Source organism: Durio zibethinus, chromosome 9 (genome assembly GCF_047325235.1).
Source record: "Durio zibethinus cultivar Kanyao isolate XHJ-2024 chromosome 9, ASM4732523v1, whole genome shotgun sequence".
In the NCBI taxonomy this organism is placed as follows: Eukaryota; Viridiplantae; Streptophyta; class Magnoliopsida; order Malvales; family Malvaceae; genus Durio; species Durio zibethinus.
This window is the reverse complement of record NC_143170.1, coordinates 19,079,049-19,106,559: the sequence shown is the minus strand read 5'-3', so window position 1 is coordinate 19,106,559 and position 27,511 is coordinate 19,079,049. Positions and strand designations below refer to the sequence as shown.

The following is a 27,511-nucleotide window of genomic DNA, read 5'->3' as shown; positions in this document are numbered from 1 at the left end:
CTTGCCTGCTAGCTTACTTATCCCTCAGGCTTGATGGTGCCCTTCCTTCACAACACCATCTCATGATCCATCACTACTAATGGAATTGGCCCAAGGAGATGAAACCAAGGGGCATAGCGAATGCTATTGTCTAACTTTATGGTTTAATGCAAAGCTACAATACAAGGCACATTGACCCTAACTATCTCTGGGTTTACCATGACCCAAGAAGACATAATGCCACACTTGTGACCTAATGATGTTCACCTACCTAGACACCATATGTGTCTAGAAGTAGCTTACTTTACACTAGTTAGGCCCTTATTTGCTACTAGCCAAAGGGTGATGAAGAGTTAACACTAATTGTTCCCTTATAAAGAATGTAGGAGATTTCCTAACCATCATACCAGGAATCGTAAGACTATCTAAAATGGGAACACTTTTCTCCCCAACCACTTTAAGGCCTTTTTTTAACCAACTTAGGGCCTAATAACCTATCACTTGGTTACCATAATTTTGACATTCCACTTGTTGCTCCACCAATCCACTCGAGGTGCTCGCATATGGCTTCAACCTATAGCAACCAATTGGTTACCCAACTCTAAGGTACCAATCCACTGGCTCACACTTGCCCATGCATCTTAGGGCCTAGGATTCAAACCCCAAGCACGCACTATTAGCAACATGTTTTAAGGCTTAAACTACTTGTGCACAACTTCAAGACCATTGTCACAACTATAAGGCCTTGTTTGCTCTTAGCTTAGGGTTAGTCATGATAGGACCGAGGCATGCTAGGGCCTTGGTGTAAGCACATGGCTTGATTACCATTGCCACCAGTGAACCCTTGGTATGAGATATGCTTATTTTAAAAAAAATGTCCTCATTATAAAACTCTCATACTTTTTAAAAGGTGGTTGTTCGGGCCCTCTCTACCTTCCATAGGGTGACTAGGTGTGTGTGATGGGCTTGTCACTACATACATCCATGGCAACATTTAGAGTATCATGATCAAGCCCTGGTGTCACTCAGTCCTACCATGATTAGCCTTGAGTTGAGTAATGGTCGAGGCCTTATGGTTAGGATAATGGTCTTAAAGTAGTGTTGGATAATGTAAGCTCTAAAACATGATACTGATGGAGTGTACAGGCTGTGTGTACCTTAGTTCCCCAAGGTGTGCAAGCAAGTACGAGCAAGTAGGCAGGTGCCCTAGAGCTAGTAGCTAATTGGATGCTATTGGTCAAAGCCATTTGTGGGCACTCTCGAGTGGGTTGGTAAAGCAATGAACAAAATCTGAGAATCATGGTAACTAAGAGAAATGTCACTCGTCCCCAAGTTGGCTAAAGAAAAGCCCTAAGATGGTTAGGGAAAAAGTGTCCCCATTTCAAATAGTCTTATGGTTCTTGGAAAGATGGCTATGAAAGCTCTTATGCTCTTTATAGAGGGACAACTGGTGTCAACTTTCACCACCCCCTTGGTTAGCAGGTAGGTGAGGGCCTAGTTAGTTTGAAGTAAGCTACTCCTAGGTACACGTGGTGTCTAAGTGAGCAAGTATCATCAAGTCACAAGTATGGCACAGTGTCTCTTTAGGTTATGGTAAACCTAGGGAAGGTTAGGGTTGGTGGGCCTCATATCGTGCCGTTGTATTGAAACATAGGGTTAGACGGTAGCATTCAGTTTACCCCTTGGTTTTCCCCTTCTTGAGTCAAATTGATAAGTAACCAAGGATCATGAGATGGTGTTTACATAAAAGGGGCACCATCGTGCTTGAGGGATAAGCAGGCCAATAGGTAGGCACGTTGCTAGACCTTTATGGCCAATCGATAGAGGTGTGCTATAGCTACGGTAGCACACCCGAGTTTCTTGAGATGGCACAGACATCATGTCGAGTGTCTGTCATGCATACGAGTGGCCTGGAATGAGGCTAAGGGCTAAGGTCCAGAGATATGAGTATTGTGGGATAAGATGAGCGTCGTGTGGCTCTAGGCTTGCTGCTAGCCATTTTATGCCTTCGAGATCTAGGTATGAGAGCTTAAGTATCATACAAGCAGGCATGTGTTCGATGTTGAATTCTCACCATGCTAGAATGAGATAATATCATAAGAATTGGTGCTGTGCACCCTTATAAGCAAAGACGAGTAGGTACTTGAGACCTTGATGCTTATCGATAGAGATGGGTGCTCAAGGCCACCCTGAGAATTATGGGCTGATGAGATGATAGGAGTTAGGTTCCTCCCTATCGAGTTAGAGAATGTTACATGCAACCTTATGGGGTTCAAGCTAAGAAGGGGTCACAAGTATGCGGCTTGAAGGATAAAAAATGTTTTATCCATAGAGAGATGGACCTAAAAAAGGTTGACCTCGACTAATAATAGTCTTTGTGCCATATAGATGTGTGGTTTTGGTATAAGGTATTTATGGCCTATGACACCTTGCATGCCTTCTGGTCGTGTTGTTTGGCAACTCTAAAAACCCATGGCCTCGACTAGTTGGCATGCATGTAGAAAAGGTACTTGGTTGTACTGAGCTCAAGCCCATCCCTATGACTGATGATGCCTCAAGCCCCAAACCAAGTCCTTGAATCAGGCAATAGCTCATTGAGGTGACACATGCAAAAGCTACAGTTACAGGTTTGGCTTGCCTAAGTTTTTCAAGTACTTGGCTATCTCGTGGTCTCTTCTTATCTACCATAAAAATACCTTAGCTTGGCCAAGCCCATGCATGCAGCCAATGTTACCCAAGACCTTAGGAACAAGTTTTTGAATTGGGAAATGTCCCACAATAGAGTTTATATGTGCAGTCCCAACCAAACCAAACATTGGTGGTGTCATACATTTATTGCCTATTGGATGACAAGGGCTGTCTAGTGGCCCTTGCTTGTGTTTTTCCCATGCCAAGCAATTGTTATGTGCCCTCATATGTCATTTACTCTACTCACTCATCGAGCAATCAATTGGGTGGGTTATGGATCGATGTGCATGGATGTTGCCAGTTGTACACAATGGGCATATGAATGGTGTTATGATTATGCATGTTGGCAGGCTCCATACTTAATGCATTGAACTGTCACCTCATAATGAGCACGAGTCTACTCATGCCTACTATTCGTAATCTGCTTCTAGCCTTAATTGGCATTCCTCTAACACTTTTACTTTAAAGAAATTAGAGTGCTCAAAGTAGGCCTACACTTGTGTACATTAGCATGAGATAACATCATAAGATTTTAGTCCTATGGTGTTGGCCTTCTTGATTAGAGTAATGATTAATAGGGATAGTCAGGGGCATTCGTATTTCATAGTCAGAGGTGAAACTCTTGGATTTATGAAAGAAAAACAATTGTAAAAGCATTTGCCAATGATGTTTTCATTAATCAAGAATAAAAGTTAAGGGCTTGAAGATGATCAGATACCATTCTAGTCTCAACCATAAATGATGCCTTGATAGGTGTTACTTTTAGGACTCCGTTGGCACCTTATGAGAAATCAAAGTCTTTAGATTTTGGGTGGAGTATGGTCGCAAGGCTAAAACTTAAAATAATTGACAAAAGGGCACTACCAGAAGTGAAGCCTATGACTTAATTTGACTCAACATAGGGAAACTTACTTAGTTTAGACATAGTAAGGATTGACAGACTGAGTGTGCTTTCTTAATTCAATAGGTGGTGGTGCATGGCTATTCTTAGTTGGTAGACTGATTTATCTAGTTAATTATGTTAACAAATGAAACCTCAGCCTGCTAACTAGCTATGCAGAGGTGATCCTTCATGGCTAGCTTTTTAGAAGGACTGTGGCTGCCTAGGCCAAGGAAATTTGAGGCAATAATAGGTCTATGATGCCATTAGATGTTATAGGCCATGCGTATGCTACACTAATATATTCAACGAGTCTATAGCCTTGGCCGACAGGCCCAGGTAATCTTTGAAATTTCATTATGATAGGGATTGATTGTTGTAATTGATGGTCTTTAATGAGGAATTCCTAATGAGCGTGAGTTATAAACTTATGTTGACTACATCCCTACCCTTTGTACACATCACCTGTCACTCTATCGATTGAATGGTCTAGTGAAGTGTTCAGATCGTAGCAATGTGGATAGTTTGCTACCTGTGATGTCATGAGAAGTCCACTGAACCTTATCATTTAGATGAAAAAAAAGTCATAATAAGATTTCTGTAGGTGAACTTATAGAAAGGTCATTGTTGAAACTTGTTCAACAAACAACCTATGGAAGCGTTAACAAAACACCAAAGAGGCAAGGGTGCCTTCATGCCCTGAGCCTTTTTGACCCTAAGTAGGGTGATGGTCACTTCACTCTACCTCTTAGGTGGGTAAAATGATCGATATTGTCACCCATGATTGAATAACAAACCCTCAACACGTGTGCCATCACCATCCCATTTGCAGTGCATGCGTGGGTAGCATCATTACTCCTTTTATCATGAAAAACCAAAATGACTATTGACAACAGATATCTTGGCTCTTGCATTGATGAAGAACATAGCAAAATATGATATTTGATGGGAATTCTAGAACTCGTGAACCATCGAGTCTTTGAATGCAAGTTGCACCCTAAGCCATTAGGCTAAGGGCATGCCTACCTAGGTGTCATACACTATTACCCCCTCCAACCCCCTCTCATCAGGTTTTGGGTAAGGGGATAGAACATGGCCACCTATGATCTCATCGATCATGGTTGGCCCAAAATTGAGTCCTTGGCAATGATAGCACTGTGATCATTGGTGGTAAAGCTCTTGGCATGCCTTTTCTTCAGTGTCACACACTTATTGTCTATCCAAACCCCATCGAATACCCCATATCACTCAGTCGATGCTCACATCGTGGCCCTGGGTCAAGTGGGATTACCTACTGAGTTTAAGCATATCAACAAATAGAAGAAAAGAAATTTACCAGGATTCTTCTAGTAGTAGCGAGTGAAACAAGAATAGCCTAACTTGAGAATCAGGCACTCCAACATCTGAATTGTGGTCTAGAAAAGAGTCTTCAGTGGCAGACCAGGCCCAAGTCCCCTAAAAAGGGGCACTAGAGATGAGATCACCATTGTGCCTAGACCTTGTTGCACCATAAGATGTTGTTTGGGAGTTAGGTTGTTTGGGAATACAACCCCAATTGGGTAGTAAATTTTGTCCAAGGTCGAATACGAGTGAGAGTCGATAATAAACAAATACCATAAGGGAAAGATGAAAAAAACTTTGAAAAGATAGTGAAAGAGTGCTTGAAATTGTTGAGAAGGAAATGGATAATGGCTGACGATATGCCCCAATCAGGTATGGAATGGTAAAAACTTATCCATCAATTGACTTGGTTACTGTGCCCAACTACATGATAACCTAGAACCTATAAAGGGTATTGGTCGACTAAGACAACAGGATAATGGTCATGGAAGTCAAAATATGCTAAGAACTATGTAATAACTCACCTATTGAATCATTAGCCCCAAAAATGCATAGCGCTTAAGCATGTGACCTATACCCAATCTTCGGGGCAAGGGCTAGGCCTTAATGAGTAAGAGGGTGCAATGATCCCTTAAAACCGGAGGAGTGAGCTAGGGTGGAGTGTCTGTCAGTGTAGATCTTTTTCATGGTAACAAATATTCGAATGAGAACTTGAAAGGCTAAAGAGGGGAAAGGTTCCATGTGAACGATAGTTGCAAAAGGTTAGTCGATTCTAAAAGATGGGAAAAGCTCATCTGATAGTGTGTCTAGCATGAACTTTGAAAGAAAATTGAATTAAAATTTTTGAACCAAAATATAAAGGCTAATAGCAACGTTAAAGAGTCTAGAGACATCGATAGGGGCATCAAAAAGAGTTATCTTTTCTATTTAATGGCCTACCCACCTTGAAAATGGCTCAGCTAGAGGTAGGGTCTAGTGGCCAGAAGAGCACTGCACATCACATGGTATCTAGTGCACCATTGGTAGCCTTTGAAAATTTAGAGGACCGATGCCATCTATGCCTGGTCGTACTCATAACTACAGTAAGTTCCAAGGTGAATAGCGTATGGTTAATAGAACAATGTTGGTAAAGGAAGTTAGCAAAATGGATTTGTAACCTCAGGAAAAAGGATTGGCTTTAAGGGCTAGGCACAAAGGTCCTAATCTCAAACCCGTCAACTATCGATGCACTGCTCGAGCTACTCCCACAGTAAAAATGGGTCATTGTATGCTGGCCGGGGATGGACTAGGAATGGCTCATTAGAGGGCCTTTCTCAGACGGTGAATAGTCAACTTAAAACTAGTATAGATAAGGGGAATCCAATTATTTAATTAAAACAAAGCATTTCTAATGGCCCCTATGGATGTTTATGAAATGTGATTTTTGCATAATGCTATAAATGTCAAAGTGAAGAAATTTAACCAAGTACGAGTAAGTGGCAAATGTAACTATGACTCTCTTAAGGTAGCGAAATGATTCATTATCTAATTAGTGACGTACATGAATGGATTAATCAGATTCCCACTATCTTTGTCTACTATCTAGCAAAATCATGCCAAGGGAACAGGCTTGGTAGAATTAATAAGGAAAGAAGACCTTGTTGAGCTTGGCATTAATTTGACTTTATGAAATGACTAGAGAGGTGTAGGATAAGTGAAAGCCTTTAGGCAAAATTGAAATACCACAACTTTTAACATTATTTTACTTATTTCATGAATAGAAGGTAGGCCATGACCCTTTTTTTTGGACCCAAGGCTGACCTTGGTCGGTTGATCTTAGTAGATGATACTATTACATAGGGAGTTTGGCTGGGATGGCATATTTGTTAAAAGAAAACATATGTGTCCTAAGATGAGCTTAACGAGAATAGAAAACTGATGTGGAACAAAAGGGTAAAAGCTCATTTGATTCTAATTTCAAGTACAAATATGAATCATGAAAGCATGGCCTATCGATTCTTTAGACCTTTGAAATTTGAAGCTAGAGGTGTAAGAAAAGTTACTATAAGGATAACTGGCTTACGGTAGCCAAGCGTTCCTAGCGACATTGCTTTTTGATCCTTTGATGTTAGCTCTTCCTATCATTGTGAAGCATAATTCATCAAGTGTTGGATTTTTCACTCACCAATAGAAAATGTGAGATGGGTTTAGATAGTTGTGAGACAATTAGTTTTACCTTATTAATGGTAGCATCGCAAGAGCAATTCTACCTAGTATGAGAGGAACCATTAGTTAGCACAATTGGTCATCTCACTTGGTTGAAAAGCTAGTAGCGTGAAGCTACCATGTGCTAGATTATGACTGAATGCCTCTAAGTTAGAATTCAGGCTAAAAGTGACACATGCACCCATTGCCCAATTGCTGATCAGTAGTAGGGGCCCATGGCCCCCAAAGGCATAAGTCATAGGTGCAACCCCTAAGGTAAACAAGCCACACGGGATTTCTTGGAGCTCAATTCCCATCAAACGATGAGTAGAATCCTTTGTAGATGACTTAAATACATGTATTGTAAGTGGCAGAGTGGCCTTGCTACCATGACCCATTGAGATTTAGCCCTTTGTCACTTTGATTTGTCCCTTCCCCCTACACCCACCAAAGTCTTCTCACTTCATTTTTTTACATAGTACTCCTCTAGGGTTAGGCATAAATGGCATTGTAATGTATAGATTCATAGATCTATAGCTAGACACAATCGAAAGAGTCACCACCAATATTTTATCTAGCTGTGATTGGCCACCTAATGAATCTATCCTTTTAAAGAGCTCTTAAGTTTGACTAAAGATCCCTAAAGAACAGGTTTTGACCTTTTAAACAGAACTTGATCGGGAGTTCGATTACATGTAGGAAAGGTTATAGGACCCCTAAATGCCTAGGCTAAAAGATGATACTATTTAATTTTATTTTATACTAAAAGTTTATAGTTCTAATGGTCTCAAATTTGATATTGGAAATAACTTTTAAGATTCTCCATCAATCTAGTAGAATTTTTAAAAATACTTTTTCACCCTAAGAGTATTTAAGATTCCTATTTGTTTTCTTAATGAGGCTCTATTGTTGGAAAGCTAAATCATTTTTATTTTATATTGGAAATACATCTAATTCTTCCACCATTTGGCCCTAAATTAGAGATATTTCCTCACTTAAAGATCTCTTAAATAATCATTCATTTATGACTATTAAGAATTTCATCATTAGGATTTATTTTTATTTTTAATTTATTTTTTAATTTTTCACCATTTAGGTCTATTTAGAATCAAAACTCTTGTTAGTTTCTTAATTTTTGGAAAGGAAATGATATGATAATTATTTTTTTAGTCTACCTAAATTCTTTTACCATTTGGGTTGAATTTAGAAAAAACTTTTCACCTAGAAATCCTCAAAATTCAACCATTTGTGATTTTTCTAAAGATTTCATCCTTGATAATTGCCAAATAATTTCACCCAAATTTTTAAGCTTTATTTTCAATTTTTAATTTTTTCTTTGGAAAAGAATACAATTACTTCTATTGAAATATCATCTAAATTATTCCACTATTTGGGTTAAATATAGAGAAATTCCTCCCTAGAGATTTCTTAGAAAATTTACCATTTGAAATTTTTAAGAATCTCATTATTGGATAATTTTTAATTCATTTCCAAAATTTATTAAAGTTTTATTTTATATTTTTTATAACTATATTTTCTAAAATAACTTCCTTTAATTATTCTAGAAATTTAATGATGTAAGACATTTCAAAATTAAGTAAATAAATAAATAAACTAAATAAATAAATGAAAAGGAAAAAAAAAAACCAAAAAAACATAACTTGGCTTGATTGATATCTCGGCTCGGCTGTAGACCTATGAATAGGTTGGAGCAGCATAAGAGGCAACTTGGCTTGGTTTAGCCATAGCTTAATTTAATTTACTATTCATAAGGCAAAATGATGTCATTTTGCTTAAGGTATAAATAGCCCTAAAAAATAAAAAATTTGCATTTTTTTCTCCTCTTTTTTTTTTTAGATTCTCTCCAAACTCTCTCTCCCTCTCTCCCACGATTCTTGGCTGTCATTGCCTATATTTACTTTTCCATTGGCCACCATGCTCCACCATCAATCGGCCACCGATTCAACCTAAAATTTCATCATTCTTTCCTTTTGATTTCCTAATCTCGAATCTAGGCTCCAATTTTTTAAACTTGGCCTCCAATGTCATAGATATGTAGTTAAAGCCATTTCTTAGTCTCAAATCTAGGCTCTGATTTTTGAAAATGTCTTAGATCTAAAGTTAAAGCCATAAGATTTCACCACCTTTTCAGCCTCTTTCCGTTGTTCGATCTCACCGTTCCTTAGGTATGTTTCTCAATTTCCTCTGTTCTGCACTTCTACTATTTTTTATTTTCAAAAGTTTTAGGTCACTGTAAACTATTGTTGGTACTGCCACTGGGACAAATTTTTCTCTTTTTATTATTGTTGATTGTGCTTTCTATGTATAGTGGCTATTTTTTTTTTATGCTTGGTTGCTTTGTATGTTTCTTGATGGTTATTGTGTTGGTTGTGCTTATGATAGTAGGCACTTATTTGATGAGAAATCAGTAATGGTAAAAGGTTTTGGTTTTGGTAATGGAGGGCTTAATAGTGCTTGCAATGTAATTGTCTTGCTACCATAGTGTTAATGGGGACTTAATTACTCGACAGCTCATGGTGGCCTTTTAAATCAAAGTTACTACCTTTTTCATTGTGTATATTATTCTTTTGGTGAATTTATTGTTGTGGAAGTCAATTATGGGGTTTAGTTTGGATTTTTTACTTATATTGGTGTAGTATAGATGTAGAGATAAGAAAACTGGTCTTGAAAGAGAGAAAAGATGAAATGATGGTTGGTGGTCTAGGCAGATAGCTGTTAGTGGTTATCTCTGTGTATTGCCTATTTTTGTTCACCCTTTTCTCTTGTGTGTGCATGCATGTCCTTTTATAATATAGTTCCCTTACTTGAATAGAGTTTGTCCTATGATTAAAATCTTTAAATCATGTTTATCTTTTCACCAAATTGAAACTAAATAAAAACCCTTTCCATTCAAATTAAATTAACATGTTAGGATAGTAGTTCAACTCAACCTCATCACCTGTCAATCTTCTAGCCAATTATACTTCTTTTTTTTTTCTTTTTTTTTTTTGAAATGATAAATGAATTTTAAACCTTAGACAAAATGAGGGTGTCCACAATTCTACTCTTTGCGCATTTTCTGTGAAACAAGACTTGTGCAAAGATATAGGTATCCATTATGTTTGGGTGTAGCTTAACAACAATTACAAAATCTTGAAACTCTAAACATTTGTAATTTGAAATATTCAAGAACTTTGCAATCTGACAATTAGTAATGCGGGTTGAAACTCAAATATTCATAATTTGAGTTCAAAGAATAACCATTTTGAAATTCAAAGGTTTATAATTCATAAATTTGCAAGGTTCAAAGATTTGCAAGACTTTCAAATTCATAAGAATTTTTAGTTCTGCAAGAATTTTCAGATTCGAAAGGATTAAAGATTCACAAGAATTTCAGTTTCATAAGAATTTAAATTCTTAATATTTTAGTTTTGCAAGAATTTGATTCTCAAAATTTTAGATTCGCAAGAACTCAGTTTCACAAGAATCTCTAGGTTTGCAAGGCACAAAGATTTGGAAGAACTCATATTCGCATTTAAGAGATTCAAATCCAAAGTTTAATTCAGAGATTCACTAGAACTCATATTTGTAAGATTTTCAATTTTGCATTTGAGCAATTCACATCAAAGTTTAATTCAAAGATTCATAAGAACTTAAATTCACAAAATTCAGAATCTTCTAATTTGAGTTCAAAGATTCACATTCAATAAATTTTAGAGTTTCACATCTAAATTCAAAGGTTCTCATTCAAAAAATTTAGGGGTTCACATCCAGAATTTCAAAGCTTTTCATTCAAAAGCTTTTGGTGATTCACATCCAATGCTTTAAAGATTTAGATTCAAAAATTTTAGAGATTCACACAAATTTTCAAGATTTCAATTTAAAACTCAAAGACAAAAATTCTCACTTAAAACTTCTTAAAGACTCTCATTCAAAATTGAAAGATTCTTATCTAAAATTTCTTAAAGTTTCTCATTTAAAACTTCAAAGATTCACATTATTTTTAAAATTAATAATACTATTTTGAAAGGCTCCACAACTTTAGAATTCTAAATGTTTTTCTCATAAAACATTTTTCAATTCGAGGATTCCCAACCTTATCTTAAAAAGGTTTCCTCAAAAAGTTCAAAATTTTTGTCATGAAAATTCTCATTCTTTCATCAAAGTAAAAATTTTGTATATAAAGAATGTCATGATAATGATGCAAATGTTTTCTTAATGATGCAAATGCAACAGTCTAAATTCTCATAATAATGCAAATGCCATACTTTAAACCATGATTCAAATGTTCCTTACATGATGCAAATGCATGGCCAGCCAAGATTCAAATATTCACCAAATTATATACATGTTTTGTTCAAATAAAAAATGCAATGCATGTAATGCAGATGTCACTAACATTAATATCATGAAATTCTAATTAATTGTGGTAAAATGGATCTCAAGACTCCAACACCTCATATTTTCCCTTTTTAGTTTCTTAGCACTAACAATTTCAAAACAAATTCCATCCATTGAGCCACATTATTTCCATCATCTGAACATAACTCATAAGTTATATCAACTGATCCATTACCATATTCATCATCTTTTCATCTTAGGTTTTTTCCACTTTTCATTTTTTTTAAAGTAATGTAGGAATCTTTTATGAACATTATCATTCATTCATTATCATTTCAATTCTTGACAAATATAATGCAATCATATATTTTCTTGATTTGTTCTAAGGATGCAAAAATAAAAGAATGCAAGGTGAATAGAGAGAAAGGTAATCATTATAAAAATGAGTCTAGCATAAAAAAAAATAGGCAAAGGAATAAATTCATAGTATGTCATTGGGATAAGTATATGAATGACATAACAATATCCATACAATGAATATTCAAACAATTCTTAATATTAATCCAAAATTCTTTTTCAAAAACTCATTCCATTGACTTTTGAAATCATTTTGAACTCATCAAACTTTACCCTAGCTTTAGAGGATCTTCGAATGACATTGATCTTCCATATATTGAGATATCTATCCAACTCTCAACTCAAATGTTTTTTGACCTAAATTGCCCTTTTCGGGTTTTCAATTTGAGTCTTTTTCTCTTTTTGTTTTTCATTTTTTCCATATCTCTTATTTTTTCATTTTTTCATTATTTTCACTTTTTTCACTTTTTCACTTTTTCATTTTTTTCATTTTTCATTATTTTTCATTTTTCAAATATTTTGCTTAATCCATTATTAATATCTTCTATACATGAATCTTTAAAACACAAGAACATAGCATGATTCCATTACAAGCATGCCTTTGCTTAATACATGATCATTCAATTCGAGTATTCACATTTAATCAAATGGACTTTTAAAGGTTGTAATATAGGCTATGGTGAGAGATCATGAAAAAATGGATAAAATAGGCATAAAACATATGTTTAAAGGGTTCAAACCAAAGGATCATTACTCATCATTTGATGTAACTTATGCCTAGAAGTAGCTCATTTCAGACTAGCCAAGCCCCCACCTACCTGCTAGCCAAGGGGGTGGTGGAAAGCTAACACTAGTCATCCCCCTATAAAGAGTGTAAGCGCTTTCCTAACCATCTTACGATGAACATAAGAATGCTTGAAATGGGGACACTTTTCTCTTAGCCATCTAAGGGCCTTTCTTTACCCAATTCAAGGTCCAGTGGCCTTCTTTTTGGTCACCATAATTCTAGCATTCCACTTGTTGCTCCACTAACCTAATCAAAGGCCCCTGTATATGACTTCAACTGATAGCACCTAACTGGCTACCAAGCTTTAGGGCACTCACCTACTGGCTTACACTTGCCCATGTATCTTAAGGCCTAGGGCTCACACTGCTCACACCCATTATCAGTAACATGTTCCAAGACTTAAACTACCCGTGCATAGCTTCGGGACCATTGTCTTGATCACAAGGTCTCTTCTGTTGCTCAGCTTAAGGTCAATCATGGTAAGGCCAAGGCACACCAGGGCCTGACCATGACACTCTCCCCCACTTACTATGTTGATCCCTTTAACAATGCCAAGACCACACCCAACTCTCTTATTGCACATAGTTGACATTTTCTCAAATGTCTCACACATATGACCTCAAGGATTAGGTTAAGATCCCATCACATAGGGCACCACCTATAGTACTCGTCCATTGTTGATGTAAAGGGATCATCTAGCTTCACTGCACCTTAGTGCTATCTTTACATTTGACCTCTAGACTTAAACTATTGCTTGATAAGTGCCACTGCACTACTTCAACCATGATCACATCATGTTACAACCTCGAGGCACCGTAATTAAACATGACCCTTACTCGAATGAATGACCACGTACTTTGCTAGACATTGGTAAGCCCCATTGGATGTGACCCATCACACCAATTGCACACCTATGGCATAAAATTTTTGATGCACCACTTTAGACATGGTGCTTAAATCAACCACACTCATACAACACAACCCATAATAGACCCTAGCATGGTGGCTTTCAAACACTTTGGTCATCTTACAACTTGGGTCCTTTTAGCCCCTTCAAGGTCACCTATGTAGGTGTGGACCTCTGGCCAACTGCTTTTATGGTGATACATTAATGCCTGTTATCAAACTTAATAAAATTGTAGGCTCCATTGCCTTGGCTTAGTACCACAAAAATCACAAGTTTCCCCCACTTTTACTCAAACTTAGCTCAGCTCTACAAGTAACCATGTCTCCATAATGGTTCCACAACTCATCTACCTTGACTCTGGCAAATCTTAAAGGGCATCTCAAAGCCCACACAAAGCTTAAGGATCCAGCAATCCACTCGATCATATTGTTCATTAATTGTTCCATCTCAGGGTTCACCAACCCACTTGATACTCAAGGTTCATTGACCTACTCAAACTCATGGCGATCTCATTGGCCAACATCTACTCAAAGACTCCATATTTGGCTTAACTCAATATGCTTTTCTCTACCTTGCTCAAATTTATCTAGTTTGTTGACTAAAAGCTAACTTGAATGCCAATACCATTGGCTTTGCTCAACTCAATCGGTCCTTTGACCCACATAACTCAAGGCTTTATCAATTGGCCAATTCTCGTTTACTTGTTTCATTGAACTACACACTGGCATGGTCCTTTAACCATTGCATCTCATAAGGCTTTCTCTCTTGGCCAACATAAAGCATGGTCCACTGACCGACACATTCTCGTGATCCTTTGACATGAAAACTCATGGTCTACTAATTGTCACAAACTTAAGGCTTCAATCATTAGCCAATTCAAACTTCACTGCTTTTGCTAAATGGCTCCATTATTGGACCTCAATACTTGGCTCATACCCCTACTATGGCACCTACACCATACAACAAGTGCACATGTTAGTAACTAATCTCAATATGCATGACTTACGTCCCTTGGGTCAAAATTCATTTGGCTCACATGGCCTTACTCAAACACCATTTCAAGGTGTAGTCTTTTTTTTTTTTTGGTCTCAACACAGTTTTTCCATCGAAAAGGCAATACATACCAGCACAAGCTAACACCTTTCACTAGGTAAGGCGAAGCTCTTATGCCCTTTCACTTGGTATCCAAAAGCCTACTCGAGGGCCTTTCACCTAGGCCACGTTTTCTCATGTATCACCTTGATAGCTCATTCTCAAGCCCATATAGCCACATTATCATAATTGCACCGTGATAGCTCTCTTTAAGCATAGCACCACCTCAATTTCTCAATCTCATGCCCACACTTGGACTACTTTAGTCCCATTGCTAAGCTAAACTAGGCTTTGATACCACTTGTCACATGTTGCATATTCCTTATACCAAAACTGCATGACCATGCAGTACCAGACTACTTTTAGTAGAGGTCAACCTTTCTCGAGTCCATTTTTCCATAGACAAATCATTACCAATCCTTCAAGCTGTATACTCATGAGCTCTTCCTTGCTCAGACCCTGTACGATAACACATAACATTCCAAGACCTAATAGGGAGGAACCAACTCCCATCATCTCATCAGCCCATGATTTTCAAGGTGGCCCTGAACATCCATCTCGACCAGTAAGCATTAACATTCTGAGCACTAACCCACTTTGCTCATAAAGGCATATAGCCCTAATTCTCATGATATTATATCATTATGGCATGGTGAGAACCCAACACCATGCCAACCTGGATCATCTATAAGCTCTTGTGCCTAGATTCTGAAAACATAGCGTAGTTGTAGGTTATAGCCAACTTGGGGCCACATTAAGCTTATATCATCCCATGAAATTCATATCTCAATGCCTTACCCATAGCCTCATTCTAGGTTACCCACACAAATGATAAATAGCTGACATCATACTCGTCCACTTTAAGAGACTTAGGTGTGCTACCATAGTCGCGCACTTCTGCCAATTAGCCACAAGTGTCTAGCATCATGCCTACTTGCTAGCTTACTCATCCCTGGGGCTTGATCGTGCCTTTCCTATGCAAACACCATCCCATGGTCCTTGGTTACATATCAAATTGGCACAAAAAGAGGAATCCAAAGGGCATATCGAATGCTATCATCTAACCCTATGGTTTAACGCAAAGGCATGATACGAAGCCTGCTAACTCTAACTATCTTTAGGCTTACCATTACTTAAGGAGACATGATGCCACACTTATGACCCGACAATGCTTGCCCACTTAGACATCACATGTTCCTAGGAGTAGCTAACTTTAGACTAGCTAGGCCTCCACCTATCCACTAGCCAGGAAGGTGGTAAATGGCTAACACCAATTGTTCCTCTATAAGAAGTGTGACCATGACAATCGGCACATGTTAACCATGACTATGACCACTATTTTGGGCTAGTGCCCTATGACTTGAGCCTCTAATAGGCCTCAAGGCCTGGTACTCTTAGCAGTCGGACCTTTTCTCTCTAAAACTGAAATTACACTTTGACTCAAAAAGAACCCCTAAGCCTAGACCAACTTGTAGTTCATGACACAAGCACATGCCTCGACCACCATTAGAACATGTTAGGCCTTGGTCTCAGCACATACTTTAACCACCATTGGTATATGCTAGCCCTTTGTATGGGCAGTTTCTTCGAGTACCATCGGTATATGCTAGGCCACTCACCATGTATAGGTATCTTACACCTGAACTACACATAATTTGTACCATGATTGGGTAATAGGTGACTTTAGGCACATTTTCATATTTCTACCATGCCAAAACAATTTTGTTGGCCTATAAATTTACATAAGCATTTGAGTCTTGATCACTGCCCATACTATTATTTTGGGCTAGTTCCTTATGACTTAGGCCTCCAATAAGCCTCAAGGCTTGGTTTCCTAGCAATTGACCTATTCTTGCTAGAACTAGAACTGCTTCTCAACTCAAAGAGAACCTTGGAGCTTGAACCAGCTTATAGACCATGACACATGCATAAGCCTCGACCACAATTAGGACATGTTGGCCTTTAGTCTTCACACATGCTTCAACCACCAATGGCACATGCTAGCCCTTTGTATGGGCAGTTCTCTCGAACACCATTGGCACATGTTGGGCTACACACCAAGCATGGGTATCCTAGGCTAGGTCATGCACCATGCACACCATGATCGAACAGTAGATGGGTTCAAGCATATCTTCATATTTTTACCATTCCAATGCCATTTTTATGGCTAGTAAACTCATATAACACTCACCAATGCTCGTACCAACGCTTGGCTCAATTCCATCAAATGTGAACACTGTGCCTGTGCTATTGGAGTCTTGATCACTACTCATACCATTGCTTTGGGCTAGTTCCCAATGACTTGGACCTTTAATATGCCTCAAGGCCTGGTCTCTTTAGCTCTTAGACTTTGTCTCGCTAGAATTGGAATTGCTGCTTCACTAAAAAAAAAAATCCCTAGGCCTAAACCAACATTCAAACGTGGCATATATACATGCACATGCCTCAATTGCCATTTAGACATTTTAGCACTTAGTTTTAGCACATGTTTTGACAACCATTATCACATGTTGGCCCTTTTTGTAGGCAATTCCCTCAAACACCATTGGCACATCTAGGCCATGCACCAAGCGTGGATGTCTTAAGCCCAGGTTATGTATTATGCATATTGTAATCAAGTAGTAGGTGGGTTTAGGCACATTTTCATATTTATGCCATGCCATGCCATTTTTCTAGCTTGTAAATTTGTATAACACTCATCAATGCTTGCACCTTGGCTTGGCCTGGCTCAAATCTATCGAACTTGAACACTAGGTCTAAGCCTTTAAAGTCTTGATCACTATCTATACCACTATTCTGAAGTAGTTCCCAGGACTTGGACCTCTAGTATGACTCAAGACTTAGTCCTCTTAGCTACTAGATGTTGTCCCTTTAGAATTGAAACTATTTCTTGACTCAAAGAGAACCCTTGAGCCTAGACCAACTTACGAATTATGACACATGCACATGCCTTGACTACCATCAAAATAGTTGGCTCTTGGTCTCTTCACATGCTTTAACCACCATCGACACATGCTAGCCCTTGGTGTAAGCAATTCCTTCAAACACCATCAACACATGCTAGGCTATACACCATACGCGATATTCTGGGCCTCGGTCACACACTATGCACACCATGATAGAGTAGTAGGTTGCTTCAAATACATCTTCATATTTTTGCTATGCCAATGCCATTTTTATGGCTTGTAAATTCATATAATGGTCTTCTAAGCCTTTATGTGAAGTTTCATGGTAAGATGACTCATTTTTTATTTTTCATGATATTTAGATTTTTTTCATGGTTTAGGATTTTTTGAAATTATTCTAGATGAATTTTTTGCCCCAGATTTGGTATATACATAATCTTTGTATTTTTGTTGGCATCCATAAAAAAATTCAACTAAAAAATCAAAGTGTAGAAGATTTTGTGGCCATTTGAAAAAAGCTTCCTTATTTTAGACACTTAAATGGCTACTGGCTACGAACCTGTAAAAGCTTTAATGTGCTTTGAGGCAGTGTGAGTTGTCGAGGTTCCTTGGGGGATAAGGGACCAATATAAGGACTAAAAACTAACACTCATCACACATCATGTGCATACACCCTCAATCCCTTCCTCCAATCACTGGAACCCCAATGCCACTAGTCAAGTTTTTCGATGATGGTGCATTATGCAAAAAAATATGGCACCGGCACATGCCTAAGCCCAGCATGTGCACTAGGTCCTAGAATTAAACTTTGGCCAAGGCCTCAACCATCATTGGCATATGCTTGCACATGGTGTGGGCACAAACCTCGACCATCATCAGTATAAACTAGCCTTTGGTATGAGTACATGCTTTGACCACTATTGGCATAATCTAGCCCTTGGTATGGGCACCAATCTCGACCATTATTAGCGTATGCTAGCCCTTGGTAATGGCATATACCTCGAGCAACATCGACATAATTTGGACTTGGAATGAGCATATGCCTCAATCAACATTGATAAAATATGGCCTTTGGTATGGGTAGTTGCCTCAAAATCCATCGACACATGTTGCCCCTTGCTATAGGCACTTACCTTGAACACCATTGGCATATTTGGGTGGTATAAGATAGATGTTCCTTAGACCAAAACCACATGATAGTGTGACACCAAGACTACTCATAGTCAAGGTCAGTCATTCTCAAATCCATTTCTTCATGGATAGCTCGATATCAATCCTTTAAGCCATTATAATAGGGAGGAACCCAACTCCCATCATCTCATCAACCTATAATTCTTAAAGTGGCCCCAAGCACCTATCTCTTCCTATAAGCATCAAGGTCTTAAGCATCGACCCACCTTGCTCATAGGGGTACATAACCTTGGTTCTTATAATATTATTTCATTCTGGCATGGTGAGAACCAAACACCATGCCTGCCAACATCTTAAGTAAGCTCTCATACCTCAAATGTAAAGGCATAGCATAGATGCTGGTTAACAGCTAGCCCAAAGCCTTAATAAGCTCATCTTGTTCCAAAAAACTCATATCTCAAGGCTTCAGCCCTTAGTCTCATTCTAGGCTACCCGTACACATGATGGATACTCGATATCATGCTTATCCCACCTTGAGGAACTTGGGTATGCTATTTACTCTAGCACACCTCTACTAATTGGCTATAAGGGTCTAGTGGCATGCCTACCTACTTGCCCATTCATTCTCTCAAGCTCAATGGTGCCCTTCTTACATAACACCATCTCATAATCCTTGGTTACTAATTGAACTAGCCCAAGAAAAGAAAACCAATAGGCATAACGTATGCTATTATCTAACCTTATAGTTCAATGCAAAGGCACAATATGAGGCTCATCGCCCTGACTATCCTCAAGTTTACCATGACCTAAAGAAACACTATCCATACTTAAGACCCAACAATGCCCACTTACCTAGACACCACATGTGCCTAAAAGTGGTTCACTTCAGACTAGCCAGGCTCTTGCTTGCTCGTTAAGCAAGAGAATGGTAGCGAGTTGACACCAGTAATCCCCCTATAAGAAGCATAGGAAATTTCCCCACCATCCTACTAAGAATTGTAAGACTATCTAAAATGGAGACACTTTTCTCTCCAACCATCTCAGGGTTTTTCTTTAACCAACTCAGGGCCTATTGACCTGTCTCTTGGCCACTATAATTTTGGCATTCCACTCATTGGTTCACCAACCCATTCGATGGTGCCCATGTATGGCTTCAATCGATAGCACCTAACTGGCTACTTGGCTTTAGGGTGCCTGCCTACTAGCTGTCACTTCTTTGTGCTTTTTGGGGCTTAGGACTTATACCACCTGCACACACTATTAGCAACATGTTCTAAGGCTTACATTACTCATGCACAACTTTAAAACAATTATCATGACCATAAAGCCTCGTCTATTACTTAGCTCAAGGTCAATCATGGTAAAATTGAGGCACATAAGGGACTGACCATGACATTAGGTCTCGTTGTAGGCTTATGCCTCAACCATCATTGGCACCTATGAACCCATGGTATAGGATATTCCTATTTGAAAAATGTGTCCCCATTACAGACACATTAGTGTCTACTAGTAGCATATTTGTAAAATCTCTCATACTTTTTAGGCTGTGGTTATCTAGCCCTTCTCTCCTCTCATAGGAAAAGTAGGCATGAAAGATGGGCCTATCATTGCATACATCCACAATAATGTCTTTAAAGCAAAATCTAAGCGATGCATGCTTTGTAGCCATGTTGTCTAATGGCTGGTTGTTTTGGTGACCTATAAGAGCCGATAGCCTTGATTAGTTAAAGTGCATAAGAAAAAAGGGTCAGCAGTGTAGAGCTTAAGCTCATGCCTATAACTATTGCTTTCTTATATCCTAAACCAAGTCCCTAAATCAAGTAACAGCTCTCTAGTTTAGTGTAAGCAAAAATTATGGTCACAAGCTTGGTTTGGCCAAGTCTCTCAGGTATTTAGTAGTCTTATGGTCCTTTTTCATCAACCATAAAAATGCCTAGGCTTGGCCAAGCCTGTACATACAGCTAATGCTACCTACAACCCTAGGAACCAGTCTTTGAATTAGGCAACATCACCTTAGGGTGGTGACAGCAAAGTTTGCATGTGTAGTCCTAGCTAGACCATGCATTGAAGGTGTCATGCCATTGTTGCCTGTTGGATGGTAAAGGTAGTCTTGTGGCCTTTGCTTGTGTTTTTCCCATGCTAAGTGATTGTGGCATAGCCTTGGACATCATTTCCTGCACTTGCTCATTAAGTAAACAATTAGGTGGGTTATGGACTAGCGTACATGGATGCTATCACTTATACACAATAGGCATATAAGTGGTGCTATGATTATTTGTGTTAGTAGGCTCCATGCTTGATGCATCGAACTATCCATCTAGTATTCTCTTCAATCTTCCCCTTATGGTCATCATAACTTACAGGCACAATTAGGATCCAATGCTACATACCTAAATTGATGAAAATCAAATATCTTGCCATCCCTTATCTATCGTGTGTCATTAAGGGCTATGGGTCATACCTCAATGATGCCTCATGTCTAAAGTGAGCCACCCAAACCTCTATGGCTATATTAGTGCACTGGTGTAGAACACTTTATGGGCATGGGCTCTTAGACTTTGTTCATTTGATGCTATGCTTTTTACATGCTCCATACGTATGATGCATATGCTCTGTGTTGGCTCACTCAACTACTCGATCAGTGTGTTAAGGCCTATGCAATGCCAATGTCCTAAAGGAATGCTACCTGGTTGATCTTGCTTGTAGTCATGTGCTTGTCTCAAAAATTAAGCCATGCATGTGTAAGTATGAACTAATTTAGACTATGAAACTATGAATGGCTTATTAAATCTATTATAGTTTGTTTGATTGTATCTACTACTTGGATAACCATAGTAATTCTAGAGCTAATACTTGTAAGAAACCTTGACTTCTAGAAAGGACACATTTATTAAATAAAAGATCGATGCAAGTTTTGCTTGTTACTCTAATGATTCACAATAACTCGACCAATCGCACAACCTTTGTGTTGGTAACAAATCATTCAAATTTTTGCCTTATCAACTTTTGATGGTAGGATAGTGGCCTATTACGGTGGTGACAAGTGATGGAGAACTATGGTTTGATTTTAGAGAGGGAGCTTGAGAAATGGCTACCATATCCAAGGCAGGTAGCAAGTGTACAAATGACCTAATCCTGACATGGGGAGCTAGTGATAGTAAATAACAATATCAAGCTTTATAAGTCTAGTAATTGGAATGAGTACAATCTAAATCCCTTAACAAATATCCACTAGAGGGTAAGTCTGGTGCCAACAGTCACAATAATTATAGCTCCAATAGCTATATCTAAGTTGTTATAGTTAAAAAGCTCATAGTTAGAACTTGGGTTAGGTCATTTGGCCCACCTCATGGCGAGCACCAATCTACTTGTCCCTACCATCGACAATGCTCCCCTAGCCTTAATTGGCTAGATCATTCCTTTGGCATTGTTACTTTGAAGAAATTAGAGTACTTAAAGTTGGCCTATGCTTGTATATATTAGCATAGGATAACATCATAGGATTTTGATCTTAATGTGTTGGCCTTCAAGATTAGAGTAATGATTAACAAGGACAGTAAGAGGCATTTGTATTTCATAGTCAGAGGTGAAATTCTCGGATTTATGAAAAATGAACAACTACAAGAGCATTTGCCAAGGATGTTTTCATTAATCAAGAACAAAAGTTAAATACTCAAAGATGTTCAAAAACTATCCTAGTCTTAACCATAACAATGCCAACTAGGGATCAATGAATATTATTTTTAGGACTCTACCAGTGCCTTATAAGAAATCAAAGTCTTTGGGTTTTAAGGGGAGTATGGTCGCAAGGTTGAAACTTAAAAGAATTGATGGAAGGGCACCACCAATAGTGGAACATACATTTTAATTTGACTCAACAGAGGGAAACTTACCGAGTCTAAACATAGTAAGGATTAACCAAATAAGAGCTTTTTTTTAATTCTATGGGTGGTGGCACATGGTCGTTCTTAGTTAGTGGATGATTTGTGTAGTTAATTCTATTAATGAACAAGACATCAGCCTACTAACTAGCTATGCAGAGGTGACCCTTTATGGCTAGATTCTTATAAGGACTTCAACCACTTATGCCAAGAAAGTTTAAGGTAATAATAGGTCTGTGATGCCCTTATATGTTATGGGTCGCACATGCACTTCATTGATGTATTCAACAAGTCTCTAGCATTAGCCAATAGGCCTAGGTAATCTTTCAAATTTCATCATGATGGGGATAGATCATTCTAATTATTGGTCATTTCTGACCCCAGACGGGCATGATGATCATTTTATTCCACTTTCTAGGTAGGCAATATGATCAGTACTACCACTTATGATCGAATAACCTATCTATCGGTGTGAATCATGCCAAAGAACTGAAATGAAAAAGAGCACATGTGCCATCGACATCCTATTCACTATGCATGCATTGATGGCATTGTGACTTTTTTTGTCATGAAAAACCAAAATGACTCTTAACAATGGAAATGTAGTGAAATGCGATACTTGGTATGAATCATAGAATCCAGTGAACGGTCAAGTTTGTGAATGAAAGTTGCACCCTAAGCCATTAGGTCGAGGGTACACTTGCTTGGGTGTCATGCAACATTGCTCCCTCCAATCCCCTTCCAAAACTCTAGGTAAGGGGGTAAAAGATGGCCTTTCATGATCTTGTCAGTTATGGTTGGCCTAAAAATGAGTCCTCGGCAATGATAGTGCCATGATCATCAGTGGTAAAGCTTTTGGTGTGCTTTATCTCTATTAATGCATGCTTATTGTCCATCCAAACCCCATTGGACCCATCACATCACTTGGTTGATGCTCGAATCCTACCCTAAGTAAAGTGAGAATACCCTCTAAGTTTAAGCATACCAATAAGTAGAGGAAAAGAAACTTACCAGGATTCCCTTAGTAACAGTGATCAAACTAGGAATAATGCAACTTAAGAATCGAGTAGCCCAAGTTCTAAATTGTAGTCTAGAGAAACATTTTCAGCGGTAAATTGGGCCTAAGTCCCCTAGAAAGGGGTGCTGAATAGCGTGAGAGCCCCAATGTGCTTGGATCCTATCGTACCATAAGGCACTATTTATGAGTCGGGTTATTTAGGAATGTAACCCTAATCCGATGGTAAATTCCATCTAAGGTTGAATAGGAATGAAATACTAATTCAAATAAGTACCACAAGGGAAAGATGAAAAAGACTTTGAAAATAAAGTTAAAGAGTACTTGAAATTGCTAGGAAAGAAGTGGATGGGGGTTGGTGATGCACACAGATCAAATATGGAATAGTGAAAGTCAGTCTATCGATCAGTTTGGGGCATGGATTGATGTGGGTCATGGTAGTGGCCCAAGCCTGACCTTTCAATATGTTGATGAAGATGTCATCTTTATGATAATGGAATGCATCATGTGCCATCTTGGTATGCTTCGACACCTGTGTGCTCTTAATTTCTGCCAATAGGCTCCCCATCTAGCCCATCTTGAAACATAGACCAAGGAGTCTGACATGTGTGCAAGTCAATGGGCTAAAAAACACCCATAAAGTGCAAGGAAGCCAATTTGAGGATCTCTCGTAGGTGCACCACCAATCGACCTTGATCTTTTGAGAAGGGTTCAAGTGTAAGCATGTTTATTGGAACCCAAAAAATGGTGAACTATGCCTGAATAGGGTAAAGCCAAAGAAAACTCTTATGGAGGCCTTTAGTGATATTGGCATGCAAATTGTTCATTTGACTGGGGTATAGGGATAAAAGACTAATTGAACTATCTAGTAGCTACTTTTTTCCAAAGTCTCCTTTAGGATAACTGGAGCATTTAGTGAGTCTTATCAGGTAAAGCCAATGATTATAGGCATCAAAAGTGCAACACCCTTGACCTATTCCCAAACTTTAAATAGGTAGGATGGTATAGCTATTTTGTTGAGCCATGCCATAAAATCAAGAGCTCCAAGTGGGTTATTTTTAGTAAGTAGAACTGGTAATGCAAGATGAACTAGAAGCCAAGTTATGGTGCCCAACAACATGCTAACCTAGAACCCATAAAGAGTGTTGGTCAATTAAGATAGTAGGATAGTGGTCATGGAAGTTGAAATCCACTAAAAAGTGTGTAACAACTCACCTACCAAACAACTAGCCCCAGAAAAAGATGGCACTTAAGGGCATGACCTATTCCCGACCATCAAGTAGGGGGCACAACAATTGTAGCAAAATCAGTGCATGAGATTGGGCAAATTGACTGTTAGTGCAGATCTTAGTGGTAGTAGCAAATATTCAAATAAGAACTTTGAAGGTCGAAGAAGGGAAAGGTTCCATGTGAATGGCACTTGCATAAGGGTTAGTCAATCCTAAGAAATTGGGGAAGCTGATCCGATAGTGCATCTAGTGCAAGCTTCAAAAGGGAATGGGTTAAAATTCTTGTATCAGGACATGACAACTAATGGCAATGTTAGGGAGTCTAGAGACATAGGTAGAGGCCTCAAAAAGAGTTATCTTTTTTGTTTAACAGCCTGTCTACCCTGGAAACAGCTTAACCAAAGGAAAGATCTAGTAACTAGAAGAGCAATGCATGTTGTATAGTGTTCGGTTCATCCCCAGTGGCCTTTAAAATCTAGAGAACTAAGTGCCATCTATGCCTAATCGTACTCATAACTGAATTAGGTCTCCAAGGTGAATAGCCTCTGGTCGATGGAATAATGTAAGCAAGGAAAATTGGCAAAATGGATCCATAACCTTGGGAAAAAGATTAGTTCTTAGGGTTAGGCATGAGGGTCCTAGTCCCAAACCCATCAACTATTGATGCACTACTCGCGCTGCTTCAGTGGTGAGAGTGGGTCATCGTATGCTGGTTGAGGAATAGCTTTATAATACCTCAATCCCATATTGGAAGAATGTGCGGATATGATATGATATATATATATATAGAGAGATCTAAACCTAAACTTGTGAGGCATCTTTTGTCAGATAAAACTGTGATACCTTTAAGTCAAAGTGGATAATACCTTGTAGGTTAGGTGTTGGTCTCCATAAATGGTATCAGAATGGTCACCAGTCAATAAGAACTAAGTGCTATATCATGGGTGTTACTAAGTGCAACATGGTGGAGAGCCACCTCTAGAATCTCAATGTCTAGTGTGATCTTAGTCTTATGGTTGGACTTAGCTTGACAGGGACATCAATCTTTAAAGATGGGGAGATTGTAATGCCATAATCCCACATTAGAAAAATGTATGGATATGATATGATATATATGTAGAGATCTAAACCCAAACTTTTGAGGCACCTTTTATGGGGCAAAACCATGAGACCTTTAGGTCAAAATGGACAATACCTTGTAGATTGGGTGCAGGTCTCCACAAGCTCCCTAAGGGCCTTCCCTAGGTAATGAATAGTTACTCAAAACTGGTATAGACAAGGGGAATCTAACTATTTAATTATAGCAAAGCATTGTGATGGTTCTTATAGATGCTCATGCAATATGATTTTTGTGTAATGATCTGGATGTCAAAGTGAAAAAATTCAACCAAGCGCTGGTAAACAATAAGAGTAATTATGACTCTCTTAAGGTAGCCAAATGCCTCATCATCTAATTAATGATGTGCATGAATGGATTAATGAGATTCCCATTATCCCTATCTTCTATCTAGTGAAACCATAACCAAGGGAACAAGTTTGGTAGAATCAGCAAGGAAAGAAGACCTTATTGAGCTTGACTTTATTCTGACTTTGTGAAATGATTTGAAAGCTATAGGATAAGTGGGAGCCCTTAGGAAAAATTAAAATACCACCACTGTTAACATTATTTTACTTATTCCATGAATAAGAGGCAAGGCACGACCCCTTTTTTTAGACCTAAGGCTGACCTCAATCAATTGACTTAAGTCAAAGAAATTGTTAGGTGGGGAGTTTGGCTGAGGCGGCACATCTATTAAAAGATAATGTAGGTGCCCTAAAATGAGCTCAACGAGAACAAAAATCTTGTGTGGAACAAATGGGTAAAAGTTCATTTGTTTCTAATTTCCAATACAAATACAAACCATGAAAGCATGGCCTATCAATCCTTTTGACCTTTAGAATTTGAAGCTAAAGGTGTCAAAATAGTTATCATAGGAATAACTAGCTTGTAGCAACTAAGTGTTCCTAGTGATGTTGCTTTTTCATCCTTTAATGTCAGCTCTTCCTATCATTGTGAAGCAAAATTCACCAAGTGTTGGATTGTTCACCCACCAATAGGGAATGTGAGCTAGGTTTGTGAGATAGGTTAGTTTTACCCTGCTGATGGTAGGTCACAATAGTAATTCAACCTAATATGAGAGGAATCATTGATTCACACAATTGATCATTATGCTAGGTTGAAAAGCCATGGAACGAAGCTATCGTGCATTGGATCATGACTGAATGCCTATAAGTTAGAATCTAGGCTGAAAGTGACACACGTACCTATCTCCTAATTGTTGACCCATAGTAAGGGCCCGTGGCCCTAAGGGCATGTGTCATAGGTATAACCCCTGAAGAGGATAAGTAGTATGAGCTTCCTTGGTGCTCAATTCCCATTGAATGGTAGGTAAAATTATTTGCAAATGACTTAAATATGCGATGCGGTATTGTAAGTGGTAATGTGGCCTTGCTACGATGATCCTCTAAGATTTAACCCTTTGTCACTTTGATTCGTCCATCCCCACCCACACCTACCGAAGTCTTCTCACTTTATTTTTTTACACTGCACCCCTCTATGTTGGGGATGAATGGTGTTCTCCATTGTAACTAATTTGGTTGGGGGATGACATCCCACTCTCAAGCGTCCAAGTAAATGACAACTAAATGCCCTTGGCATTTGTTATAAAGATGGGCTTACCCATGGTCTGGGCACTTGCCTCAAACTCCATTTGCACATACTGCCCTTGGATTGGTTCTACCTGTAGGCCATTG

The 27,511-nt window shown here is 38.5% G+C and overlaps 1 non-coding gene and 4 pseudogenes across 1 annotated transcript; all 5 read left to right on the top strand.

Moving 5' to 3' along the window:
* Positions 1-2,951: 2,951 nt before the first annotated feature.
* On the top strand, positions 2,952-4,174 carry LOC149516857 (18S ribosomal RNA; annotated as a pseudogene).
* Positions 4,175-4,428: 254 nt separating this feature from the next.
* LOC149516856 (5.8S ribosomal RNA) lies at positions 4,429-4,583 on the top strand. Its single transcript, XR_016345434.1, has one exon. It is a non-coding gene; the product is annotated as a 5.8S ribosomal RNA (ribosomal RNA).
* A 231-nt stretch (positions 4,584-4,814) lies between these two features.
* On the top strand, positions 4,815-7,501 carry LOC149516855 (25S ribosomal RNA; annotated as a pseudogene).
* Positions 7,502-21,276: 13,775 nt separating this feature from the next.
* Positions 21,277-22,911, top strand: LOC149516854 (18S ribosomal RNA; annotated as a pseudogene).
* A 505-nt stretch (positions 22,912-23,416) lies between these two features.
* Positions 23,417-27,254, top strand: LOC149516853 (25S ribosomal RNA; annotated as a pseudogene).
* The last annotated feature ends 257 nt before the right edge of the window (positions 27,255-27,511 follow it).